This window comes from Canis lupus, chromosome 11 (genome assembly GCF_011100685.1).
Source record: "Canis lupus familiaris isolate Mischka breed German Shepherd chromosome 11, alternate assembly UU_Cfam_GSD_1.0, whole genome shotgun sequence".
NCBI lineage: Eukaryota > Metazoa > Chordata > Mammalia > Carnivora > Canidae > Canis > Canis lupus.
The window spans coordinates 62,002,488-62,015,401 of record NC_049232.1 but is presented as its reverse complement, the minus strand read 5'-3'; positions in this window follow the sequence as shown (position 1 = coordinate 62,015,401).

Genomic DNA, 12,914 nt, shown 5'->3' with positions numbered 1-12,914 from the left:
CCTCACAGAGGCCATCCTTAACACAGGATCTAAAGGAGCTGGGTTGCTTCCTTCCCCCAAGTTATTCTGTTGCATACAATTGCAGACCATGTTTCATTGTGTTCATACACTTGCAACCCAAAATTGACCTATTTGTTTACTTGTCTACTAGAATATAATGGTCCAGAGTAGGAATGTTATATGTCCTGTTCTCCAAATACCTCTAGAATCTGGAACAGTGCGTTGCACACAGTAGGCACTCAAGAAATACTCCTTTATTAAAATAAAGGCTTAAAAATAAACTCCAATTTGTCCTCAGGATAAAAAGCTGAGTGGCTTCAACTGAACCAATGCTAGGAGTCCAGAGTCTTGTCTCTCTCTCTCTCTCTCTCTCTCTCTCCTTCTCTCTCTCCCCCTCCCTCTACTCCCTTCCCACCAGCACTGGCTGCCCTAAGGTACGACCCGGGAACCCCCTGGGCCCTGCAGGAAACTGGAAAACCCACAGGACTTCCGATGGCTCAGATCTCTTCCAGTTCAGACCATCCACAAGGGTCTGCTCTGAGGCCTCCTTCTCAGGAACTCTATGTCCTCCGGTTGCACCCAGGCCCGCCAGAGCGGGTCTGGTCCAGACTCAGCTGGAAGCTGCACCCTCTCCACCTCCCCTCCACTGTCCCAACGGCCCCCACAGGCCGCCCCTCTGCCAGGTGCTCCAGGCGGTGCCCACTGCCCCTCCACGGCCCCTGCCCACGGAGTCCCCGGCGAGTGGCGGGGCTCAGCCCTGGCTCAGCTCTGCACTGGCCAAGTGGACCCAGAGACCAGCAGACCAGGGGCCTGTGCTGCGGGAGCTGCACGTGGGAGATGACCCAGGCCGTGGCCAATTCCCGGCCGTGCCAGTGGCTCTCACGGGAATGTCCAACTGGGTCCCTAGCTCTCAAGCCTTCCCGATTGTCCTGAGGCCACACAGTCACACTTTAAGACCGGCTGTGTGTGTGCGTGCGCCCGGTCGCTGCCTTCGTGAGATGCGGGTGACGGAACGGCCGGCCTCCGAGGAAGGGCAATGCCACCTGTCCGCGCCGCTTGGCCTCGACGCCACCTCAAGCAGAGGCCAGCAAGCCTCCCGAGGCATCGTCTTCCTTCCCTTCTGTGGCCCGGAGGGCGCAGTTCTCACCCTCGGGTTGCGCTGCTCCCCAGCCTCGGCCAAGGCCCAGGCCTGGCGCACGCACCTGCTGTCGGCCTTGGCCGCGGGCCAGCAGCTCCCAGCCAGAGGCCAGCGCAGAACCGAGAGCCGAGAGCCGCGCTCGGCGACTCGACGGGAGGCTACGCCCCCGCCACTCCCGGGACCTCGCCCACAGGTCAGAAGCATCCTCCTTCTGCCCACCGTGTCCCTTGGCTACGGGACGCGCCTCCGCCTCTGGGTGGGCTGAGGGTGGGACGTGGGGCCGCCGGAGCCTCAGGTGAAGCCGGAGAGGCCTGGGCGCCGCGGGGAGGATCCCTGCCGTCCGCAGCAGCGCGGCGACTCTCAGGAGGGAGAGCGAGCGCAGGGAGGCTGCGGGCCCCTTCCCCAGAGCCCGGGCCGCGGTGCTCAGGGGCCACCTGCTGGCAGCCGGGGGCATGTGTGGCTCCGGGGCGAGGGCGGCCCGGACCCAGGGCTCCTCCAGGGACACACACGCGAGGCCCTGGGCCGTGGCGCGCTCACAGGCGCCCGCCCGGGAAGCCTACGGCCCACCTGCCGCAGCACGTGCGCGCTCACACGGGGAGCCACGCGCACGCATGCACGCGCCTGCAGACGCGGATGCAGGCGTGCAAGCGTGCAAGCGTGCAAGCGACACGTGCAGTGCGGGCTGCCCATTAGCGCGCCGCTGCACGCCCGGGGCCCGCGGGTTCGCGCGGACCTTGAGGCCCGGCCCCGGGGCCCCGCTCCCAGGCCCTTCCCCGCGCCGCCACCCGGAGACACACGGAAACGCACGCGGCTTCCCGCGCCGCTCTCCCACCCTTGGGCGCTGGGCAGCGCTCACCGCAGGGCGCAGCTTCCAGGGGCCCTGAGCCCCACGTCCTCCCGGGGGCCCGCGGCGCCCCCCCCCTGCAGCCCGGGCACGTGGGGGCACCGGCCCGCCTCGACCGCGCGAGGACAGGGGCTCAGGGGCGCGGGCTGCCAGCGAGTCCCCGCGGAGTGCGGGACCCACGGGGTGGGACGGGCCCCGAGCTGCCCCGAGCTGCCCCGAGCTGCCCGAGGAGCCGAGTTCAAGGGCGCGATCGTCCTGAGCAGCCCCCGCCCCCCGCAGGCGCCGCCCGCCTTGCACTCCGCGTGGCCAAGCGGCCAAGACCCCGCCGGTCCTCCCGCAACCAGACGTCGCCAAGTCCCGCGGGTTCCCTTTCTGCTGCCCGTCGGGTTATCCCGGCGAGGCACCGGCGGGCCCGGGCCTCCGTGGGCTTTCGTCCCGGCCCCCGGCCCAGCCTCCGCCCCGGGCCCCCCGCGACCCCTGGGCGTCCAGGGCGCCCTCCGTAACCCAGACAGATCCTTCTTATTTATTTATTCATGATAGACATGGAGAGACAGAGAGAGAGGCAGAGACACAGGAGGAGGGAGAAGCAGGCTCCATGCAGGGAGCCCGACGCCGGACTCGATCCCGGGTCTCCAGGGTCACGCCCTGGGCCAAAGGCAGGCGCCAAACCGCGGAGCCTCCCAGAGATCCCCAGAGAGCTCAGTTTTAACAGCTGGAAGCCAAGAGTCTCTAACTTGCTCCAAGGACTTCCTGCTCTCAGGACCAGCACCCCGATCCCAATCTCGGCGTCACCCCCCTGCGTCTTGCCTGTCCCGCCTGCCCTTCCACACTGGCCACTTTCAGCCACCCCAGTGCCCCCTGCTTCCTCCCACACCGGGGGCTTGGCACAGGCTCTTCCCTCCCCTGGCTCCCCATCCTCATGCCCACGCCTGAGAAAATCCTCCTTCCTCTCTCTCCTCCAACGCCAATTCCTCCTGAGGCCCCCTTGCCCCCTGATCTTCTCTCCCTGTGAAACACTCCTAACTCCCTGGAGTTCTGTTCTAACTCACAGCGGCAATGGCAATGACCTCTTCGTGCGGCTACGTGGTCTCCCTCTGTCCCCCCCTGCCTAGGCTCTGAGCTCTACGGGGGCACAGACCTTGTCTCTTGCTCATTCTTTTACACCCAGGTTCCCAGGAACTGCACACGCTAGAGAAGATGATAGTCCAGCCGGGTCCCTCTGCCTCCAAACGGTGTCCCCTAATTCAACAAGAGTCTCTATGTCTCAGGGGGGACAAGGTTGGCACAGTGATGCCAAGAAGAAGGACTAGACCTTTCTGGATTCCAAGACCCCTGACCTTACAGGTTAGTCCCTGGTTCGAATGATCCAAGCCAGCCCATCCTTCCACCAGCCCTGGCACTCAGCAGAACACACTGTGCATTTGTTTCTACCTTGGCAGGCCTGTACCATGATCTTTCTTGAGCAAAATAATAGCTATCTGATTGGCAAAAGGCAGTCCTTGCCTGCAGTCTCTGGTTGTTGGATAAATGAAAATAAACCCATAAAGAGAAGAAAAAAGACCAGCAGATAGGAATGTCATCTTGGGAAGGCAGGGGAAGCGTTTTAATTCGTAGTGCCAAAGGCTCCCATTAAATAAAATATTGACCAAGGAAAAATGTTAAACTTCTTTCTGTACGTCTTTTTAGATATTCACCACCCAAAGGACAAATTAGGCCCTCGGAGCTCCTGAGGGCATATGGTCAGAGAACTCTGGGTAGACAAGCCTCCTTCATAAGAGCAGCTATACAACCCATGGAGCCTCTTCAAAAACTACTAAGAATTTCAAGACAGTGATAGCAGAACATTAGCCAAGTTCAGGGCCTTTCTGTCTAACTACACACGTGGCACATCCATGGAGCTGGTCCTGCACCTTCCTTCTGGAAAACTGGGTAGCCCCAAACTACCCACGCACAATTCAATTCTGGAAACATTCATTCACTAAGCACATCACCTGCACCCTGTTCTTGCCTTCACGAAGCTCAGAGCCTGAGAGTAGAAAAGCAGTCAGTGCACAGCCGAAAAGATAACTCAGTGTATCTTTACTCCCCTGGAGGCAGGCGAGGAGGATGGGCTCCATTCCAGCTCCCAGGATCTCGGGGGTGAACGATGACCCGTTAAAGTGCAAACATGCCCTGGGGATTGGCTCATGCACCGTGCCCTGTAAATTACTTTACTCACTCTGCAAAAGCCCGGCTGCATTTTGGTGGCAGGAGTTGGAGAAAATCTGGCCAAAGACAGCTAGCCCCAGTGCTACATGGAAGTGAGGGTCTTTAGAAAGCCAGACGTCCCCTGGAGGCCCTCTGCAGCTTCATGACGGCCAAGTGCCACTCCTTTAACAGGAATTGTGATGGATGCAAAACTCCCTGAAAATCATCCAAGACGATTCTCCCTCCGTGTGCCAACCGGAGTGGGAAGTTTGAAGGCTTCCTCTCCCGGAACCCTGGCTGCAGCGCTTTTGCCAAAGAAGAGCCAGGGAAGAGATCAAGGCAAACTTCAACTCCCCACATGCAATAAAAATAAAAGCCACCATTTGCTGTCCAGCACACTAAAGCAAGGCTGTGTCGTGAGCTTTTACATTGAACCTTCACCTGAGTGTCCTAGGGTATGTGTCATCCCTAGAGTCTGGTGACTCTAGGAAGGCCGATGTCTCTGTGTGGGTTTTAGTTTAACACTCGTGTAGTAATAGCCACAGACCAGGCACCATTCTAAGAACTTGACAAGTATAAACTCATTAATCCATGCAGCCACCCCATAAAGTCGGTACTATGAATAGCACTCCCATTTTACTGATGGGGAAACTGAGACAACCACAGAGCGAAGTTACTTCAATGCTGTGTAGACTGTAATTGGTAGAACAAGGATTCAAACCTGACTCCAGAATCTGTGTCCTTAACAGATAGTTAAGGTACACAACAGGTAATGTTGTATTACCTCTCTAGGCTCAAAAGGTAGACAGAGTAGAGTGCAAGCTTACCTCCATAATCTGACTGTGAACGTGTATGCCATGTGGGTTCTAATTCTGTAGATATTTGCAAATGCCAAGTTACTACATCATTCTTTCAAGAAATCAGCTAACATGGACTAAGATTTTGAGTTTTGGGGTGCCTGGGTGGCTCAGTCGGTTAAGCATCTGCCTTTGGCTCAGGTCCTGATCCCGGGATCCTAGGATCAAGCCCCACATCAGGCTCCCTGCTCAGCGGTGAGCCTGCTTCTCCCTCTCCCTTGGCCTCTCTGCCCACTTGTGCTCTCTCTCTCCCTCTCCCAAATAAATAAATAAAATATTTAAAAATATATATATATTGAGTTTTGGATTAAGACAGACCTGGATTCAAATGTTAGGTCTGCCATTTGCCAAGCTGGGAAGCTTGGACAACTAACTGCAGCTATCTGTGCCTCAATTTCTTTGACTGTAGAATGGTCATAGTAATGGGACCCACCTTCAGAGCTGCAGTGAGGATAAAATGGGTTAATGCAAATAAAACTCTTTGCATGGGACCAGGGCCAGGGTAAGACCCAATACAGGTTAGTAGTTACTTTTCTTAACACTATCATCTTCATTTCATCAATAACGATTGAAAGATGGTTGGGCTCAGTGAGAAGAAGATGGAATTTGGAGACAGGAAATCCTGAATGGAAATGCAGCCACATAATTCATTCCCAGCATGGCCTTGCGTGAGTCACTTCTAGCTCCTCTTCCTCCCCCATAAATGGAGACTGTAATAGAGCTACCTGTCCAGCATTTGTCAAGAACACACAGGCTCGTATGTATCACAAGGGCATGGTTATCTATCAAGAAACATACACATAGTGCTCATCATTCGTGAGACATAAAATAGCCTATCTATGGTGGATTGAGTGGTGACCCAAAAAAAAAACTTATGTCCACATCCTAACCCCCAAAATCTGGGAATTGGCCCTTTTTTTTTTTTTTGGAAAAAAGAATTACATTCTTTGCCAATGTAATTAAATTATGGATCTCAAGAAGAAATCATCCTGGATTATCTGGGTGGACCCTAAACTCATGTTCCTATAAGTGGTTGGAGAAGGCCAACATAGAAGCCGGAGAAGCCATATAGGAGAGATGTGAGGAGTGCAGTCAGGCCAGGGAACACTTGGAGCCACCAGAAGAGGAAGAGACAAACGAGGGCCCTTCACTAGAAACTTCGGAGGGTGTGTAACTCTGCCAACACCTGGATGTCAGACTTCTGACCTCTGAAACTTTGACAGAATAAACTTCTGCTGCTTTAATAAAGCCACCAAGTTAATAGTCCTTTGTTACAGCCCTAGGAAACTAATGCACCGTCCCTGGCGGAAGAAGAGGAAAAACAAAAAACCACGAGTAGGCTGTATTGGTTTGTTTGAGCTGCCATAACAAAATGCCACAGACTGGGTGGCTTCAGCGGTTTCTCTCTCACAGTTCTGGAGGCTAGAAGTCCATAATCAAAGTGCGAGCAGATTGCAACTTCTAGCGAGGACGCTCCTTGTGGCTTGGAGACACATGCGCCTTCACCATGTCCTCCCATGGCCTTCGCTCTGTGCATGCTCAGAGAGAGAACTCTGGTGTCTCTGCCTCTTCCCATAAGGACACCAGTTCTCTTTGATTAGAGTTCTGCCTTTACATTTAACCCTAATTACCTCCAAAAAGGGGGATCCCTGGGTGGCTCAGTGGTTTGGCACCTGCCTGCGGCCCAGGGCGTGATCCTGGAGTCCTGGGATCAAGTCCTGCATCAGGCTCCCTTGCATGGAGCCTGCTTCTCCCTCTGTCTGTGTCTCTGCCTCTGTGTGTATGAGTCTCTCATGAATAAACAAATAAAATCTTAAAAAAAAAATTACCTCCATAAAAGCCTTATCTCCAAATACAGTCATGTTGGGAGCTGGGGCTTCAACATACGAATTTTGAGGGGAACACAATTCAGTCTATAACAGAGGCCATGTGAAGAATGTGTTAAAATTCAGAGTAAATAGATACAGCTCCACTATGGCACGTGGAAGTATTCTGGAGTGCAAGCCTGTCCTGGAGGGGAACCCCAAGAACAGGTAGCAGCAAAAGAGGAAGCCTTCCTACACCATTAGCCACCTTCTCAAGTCTAACTCACCTACAATTTATGCCAGGTCACTATTATTCCCCTTTCTTTTATTAGTAGAGTGGTTGGTCTCCCCCTCAGGAAACGACCCACAAGTTTTCATTTTTGGAAAGTTAATTCTTCAATTTTATTTTTTTTAAGATTTTATTTATTTATTCATGAGAGACACAGAGAGAGAGAGAGAGAGGCAGAGACACAGGCAGAGGGAGAAGCAGGCTCCATGCAGGGAGCCCGACGTGGGACTCGATCCCAGGTCTCCAGGATCACACCAAGGGCTGAAGTCAGTGCTAAACCACTGAGCCACCTGGACTGCCCAATTTTTTTATTTTAAATACCTCCAAAGAGTATAAGAATCCCTTCAAATTGTATGGAGGGTTGTGTTTATAAATAAATATCTGGACAGATTTGGGTTTGAACAGCAAAGATGGCTGGAGTCATTTTATTACAGAATTATTAAAAAGCAGTTTATCCCCAAGTGGATGGGAATACACATCAACTCCAAATGGGAGAATCGTGAACAGGATTTGGGATTATATAGCAAAAGCATCTGGGGGAACTGCTCTGCAATTTGAAGAGTGTGTTAAAATAAGTCCGTGTGTTAAAATAAGTCCTTTGACATCTTTTAAAACCTAAGTAAATCAGTTTTATGTTTCTCGAACAGGTTAGGTTTTGGTGAAATAAACAATTCAAACTTTTCAAATCATCCTGGCTTTGAAAACAAACAGCTGATCACCATCCATTCCTGCATATCCATTTCTCTTGAATGTTTACAATTTATTTGGTCAGTAAGTATTTATTCGGTTCCTACTATGTGCCAGGCATCAGCCTGGATTCAACCGCAAACAAAAATAGACAATGCACGGCCCCAAGGTAGGTCCACAGTTGGCCCCGGGGTTCAGGAGCCGGGGATCAAGGAAGAAGACAGCCTTACGAACACGGAGGCCCCAGCATAGGAGCTTGGAAGGGGAGGCAGGCCAATAATAGGGGACCCATCAAGGTTTATGCAAACTCAGAAATAGTAATAGCCACTGCCTAAAGTGGTTACCCTGATTTAGGGATGGGGAGGCATGTGGCCAGGAACATCTCAGGCCACAGTTGGGGGTCCCAGTAGCCCAAGCCAGGTGCTCCTTCTTGATCTACCAAGGGGGCTGATACAACGCTGAGCACAGCCACCTGGGAAGAGGAGAGCACCTGCAACAGATACCCACTCCCTGCTTCTGCCGGGATGGAGATGGGACAGGAGCAAAGAAGCACCAGTTCATCCAGCTGGAAGTCGACAACAAAAAGAGAAAAATCACCCAGAAAGTGAGGCTGGAACAGATGCAAATCCACCTGGTGAAGACTGGGTGGTCAGGGACTCCCTCATGCATTGGGATTTTTAAGCCCCAAATGCACACAAAGGGCCCAAGCTCCCTGTGAGTTTGGAATGGCACCTCCAGACCCTCCTGCCCTGTCATTCTCTCACGGAAGAGCAGCCTCTGGTCTTCTTGGAGCCTTGTCTAGCGTGTCTCCCTGACCTGCAGCTCTAGCAGAGGAGGTGAGAAAAGACGAAGTGCAGGGAGAGAGGAGCCCCCCACCCGGAATCATCACATAAACTTTAAGCCAACTCCTCTACTTGCATTCTTTTTTCCTACCTGACCTTATCTCTTCTGGAAACTGGCAGTGGTTTCCAAACTAAAACGGTATCCAGGAAAACAAAAAACAAAAAAACAAAACAGTAGGAGGCAAATAGACTTCTTTATCTGCCCTTGTATTAAAGAGATCCTGGAGTGGTGAGCTTGGAAAAGCCATGGCCTCCCTCAGCCTCATTCTTCATCTTTGAAGAACAGGAATGAACAAGGATAAAAGCCCAGCTCACAGAGCTAATGTGGGGAGGAGTGAATGTTCACGATTTGCACATGTGTGTGCATTAGTAATTGTTGGTACAGACACACCACGCCACAGAAGGGCCCCATGAAGCTTCTGTGAAGCCACAGGAGCTCCCTCCCTGATGCCTGGGTGTCTGTCCCCTGCACTGGCCCCATGAGGCGGTCACCCCGAGTACCTGACCCACAGATGAGGAATCCATCGGGGACAATAATATCTGCCATTCACGGAGCACACCCTCTGCATCTGGCACTGGGCTGAAGGTTTCCCCTGCAAGACTCACTCCACCTTCAAAATCAGTCAGTGAGGGGGTGATACAGTGAGGGGGTACAATTTTGTGAACATACCAAAAACCACTGAATCGTATGACTTAAATGGATAAATTGTGCAGTATATGAATTATATCTCAATACAGCTGCCCTAAAAGCAAATACAAACCCACAGCAGAAAAGGAGCTATTCTTCTCCTCATTTTAAAGGTGAAGTAACGGAGGCTCAGACAGGCACGAGAACAGCCTGAAGTCACACAGCTAGCAGGGAGCAGAGCCAAGACATCTGCCCCCCAGGCTGCTTCCTGTCTCTGTGAGGGTAGCTTCGGCTTACAGAGGGCTTGCTCTCAGGGAGGGCCTGGGCCAAGCAGGTGGCTCTGATTCTCCCCACAGCCCAGGAGGCAGCCTGCCCCTGTGTTGGATAATGTGGGTCCTCAGAGAGTTTCCACATCTGCTGAGCCAAACCTGCCTCTGGAATTTCCACGCCCTCATGCTGGTCCTCCCTCGGCAACCGCATGGAGTGGGGATGCTCTGCGCTCCAGGAGATGCCTTCCAAGCATCAGAACACACCAGTAGATTCCTCTTTCTTCTTTCCTCCTTGGCCTGAAAGATACATGGGCCCAACTGAAGCTGGGAGACCAGTGATTCCCAAAAATCATCCTGTGGACCCTGGCTGCACCACTGTCACCAGAGGCTCTAAAAATCCCCAGTTCCATTAGGAGAGTCCAAATCAGTGGGTATAATCCCAGGAGTCCATATTTTTTAGAAGCTACCAGGTGACTTCTGTCAGAATCAAGGTTTAAAAAAAGGCTATCATTTTAAAGAAAGAAACTGGGGGTGCCTAGGTGGCACAGTCAGTTAAGTATCTGAATCTTGGTTTTGGCTCAGGTCATGATCTCAGGGTTGTGAGATCCAGCCCCATCTTGGGCTCTGCACTCAGCACATAGTCTGCTTGGGACTCTCCATCCCTCTCCTTCTGTCCCCCTCCATATGCTCGTGTGTGTGCTTTCTCTCTCTCTCTCAAATAAATAAATCTTTAAATAAAGAAAGAAACTAAAGTTCATAGAGGGATGTAACTATCTCTAAATCACACAGCCATATTCAAACCAGCTCACCTCTGGACAAGCCCACTTCCATATCAGTGATTCTAAGTTGAGAAACTGATGTGAGACTGTAGGTTATAAGGTAAAGGGTAAAGGACAGAAATATGTGATCCATACAAGAAGAGGCGCTGTTAATCAGCAACCTAATCTCAATGCCTATTTTTTAAAACCCAAGTAAAACAATGTGGGACATTTTAAAGCCATCAAATTTAAGGTGAACAATACCCAATTTGAGTGGTCATACTGAACCTGATTCGTTTGCACATTGCATGTAAAAATTTAAATTGATATAATACTTTGCAAACCACTGAAGCATGATAAATGAAGAGCATCAGGCTGAGTCCTTACTGAGTGCCTACTCTGTGCGCGTGCTGGAAATAGAGGGACAAGTAAGAATTGCTCACAGCCTTCAAAGAGCTTGCCGTGCACTGGACAAATCAGAGAAGTGAATGCTTGTTTCAACATTAAAGGTGAGTGGTAAGCACTAGGGGGTCGTGACACCTTCCAAGGAGGGCCCATTGGCCCTACCTGGAGGTTCAGGAAAAGGATTCCTAAAAATACTTGAGCAAGTGCACCTAGGTGACTCAGTTGGTTAAGCGTCTGACTTTGATTCAGGTCATGATCTCAGGGTTCTGGGGTCAGCCTGCATCAGGCTCTGTGCTCCTCAGGGAGTCTGCTTGTCCCTCTTTTTCTGCCCCTCCTCCTGAGTCGTGCTTGATTTCTCTCTCTCTCTCTCTCTCTCTCTCTCTCAATCAATCAAATAAATAAGATATAAAAAAAAATGCTTGAGCAAAAGCATGAAAGCTTGCAATTGGGAAGCCAGCTACAGTTACTTAGAGGTAGGTGTGTCCATGCCACAGAGCCTTCAGGGTTCTGCTAAGAGTCTAAGCTTTGCCCTATAGGTTATAAGGAGGCATTGAAAACTTTAGACAAGGGAATGACACACACGTAGGGGAGCTTTGAAATGGTCCTTCAGGCTGCAGTGTGGAGGACAGCAGACAGACAAGAGCAGACAGGGAGCCCAGCTAGGAGGATGTGGCCACGGTCCGAACAGGGAACAGACAATGGAGGCTCCCACAGAGTAGAGACAGTAGGAGGAGAGGAAGAGATGGATGGGGAGAAGGAAGGGCAGGAGACTTTCTGCATATTCTAATCACCTACTCCCCAGAATGTGGTCATTTTTTATTGAGATTTGAAGGGGAAAGAAGAATTGAAACCATCTCAGAGGAAGAACTGGAAGGGGCCCATGATGCCCCAGGTGCAACTGAAGGCAATGCTGTGGTTCAGGGGAGTTCAGACGTCCACCTGCATTAGCATCCCAGGTTGTGGCTAGCTGCTGTGGGGAGGGCAGAGTCCAGGCAGTAGGGACTAGGAGGTGTCACAGCTTTTCCCAGGAAGCCAACTCTGAGATGGAGATTAGCATGCAGAAGGTTTATTAGATCATTGCCTGTGGAAGGAAGGGGGTGGGGAGAAGGAAGCAGAATGAGCAGAGGGAGAAGTTGGGCTGTGATGGAGCCCTGATGGAGGTCTCAGGGAGGCTGGGATGGCTCTTCAGAGTTGTCCCAGTTTGCAGAGAGAGGGCCAGGCCTTTACATCCCTGCATCCATCATAGAGGTGGCTCAGGGAAGGGGCCGTGGCTTTGGCAAGGCAGCTGTCTTCAATGGAAGCAATCTTGTACAACTGTGTGCAAGTTATACTCCCGGAAGCTGGGGATAACATCCTACACTTTGAGGAGGGATCTGGGTGGCAAACGTAGGGTCTGCTGCAGCATCACTAGTGAGGATGTCAGAGTTAAGCATAAGGGCTGGGGTCAGTCTCCTGGTGAGGCGATTGGAAACCGCACCAAAGTCAAAGTGTAAGACAGAGCCACTCGGGTAGCCCCGGTGGCGCAGTGGTTTAGGGCTACCTGCAGCCCAGGGTGTGATCCTAGAGACCCGGAATCGAGTCCCACATCGGGCTCCTTGCATGGAGCCTGCTTCTCCCTCTGCCTGTGTCTTTGCCTCTCTCTCTCTCTCTCTCTCTCTGTTTCTTATAAATAAATAAATAAATAAATAAATAAATAAATAAATAAATAAATAAATCTTTAAAAAAAAAAAAAAAAGAGCCACTCAGAGGGGGATTGGGGAGTATGAAGGAGCCAAGCCTTCCTCTAGCTCTGTGGCTACCAGTACAAGGGCAGCAGGACTCTTTTCAGAATCATCGGAGTGTTCAAAGCCCCGTAAACTATTGCCTCAAACATGACAGACTCTGTCCAGGCCAGGGTCTCTGGCAGCTGCTGCTGGCCCATGGGAATGGGAAGGGTCGGCACTCAGTTGTACTCTGACCACAACCGCCAGAATCTGAAAACAACCTGCCTATTCAACACTGGAGGGCAAATGAGTAAATCATCGTGTTTCTATATTCTTTAAAATAATTCAGGCAACTTTTGAGTCACTTGAAAAACAGAATTCATTCAGCAAAGAAAAACACATGAAATATCCCCCTCATCGGTGTAACTATAAAAATGAGCTCTGCATATGGGCAGACACTGGCAGCAAACACAGAAAATAAAACCATTGATTTTTATGATTC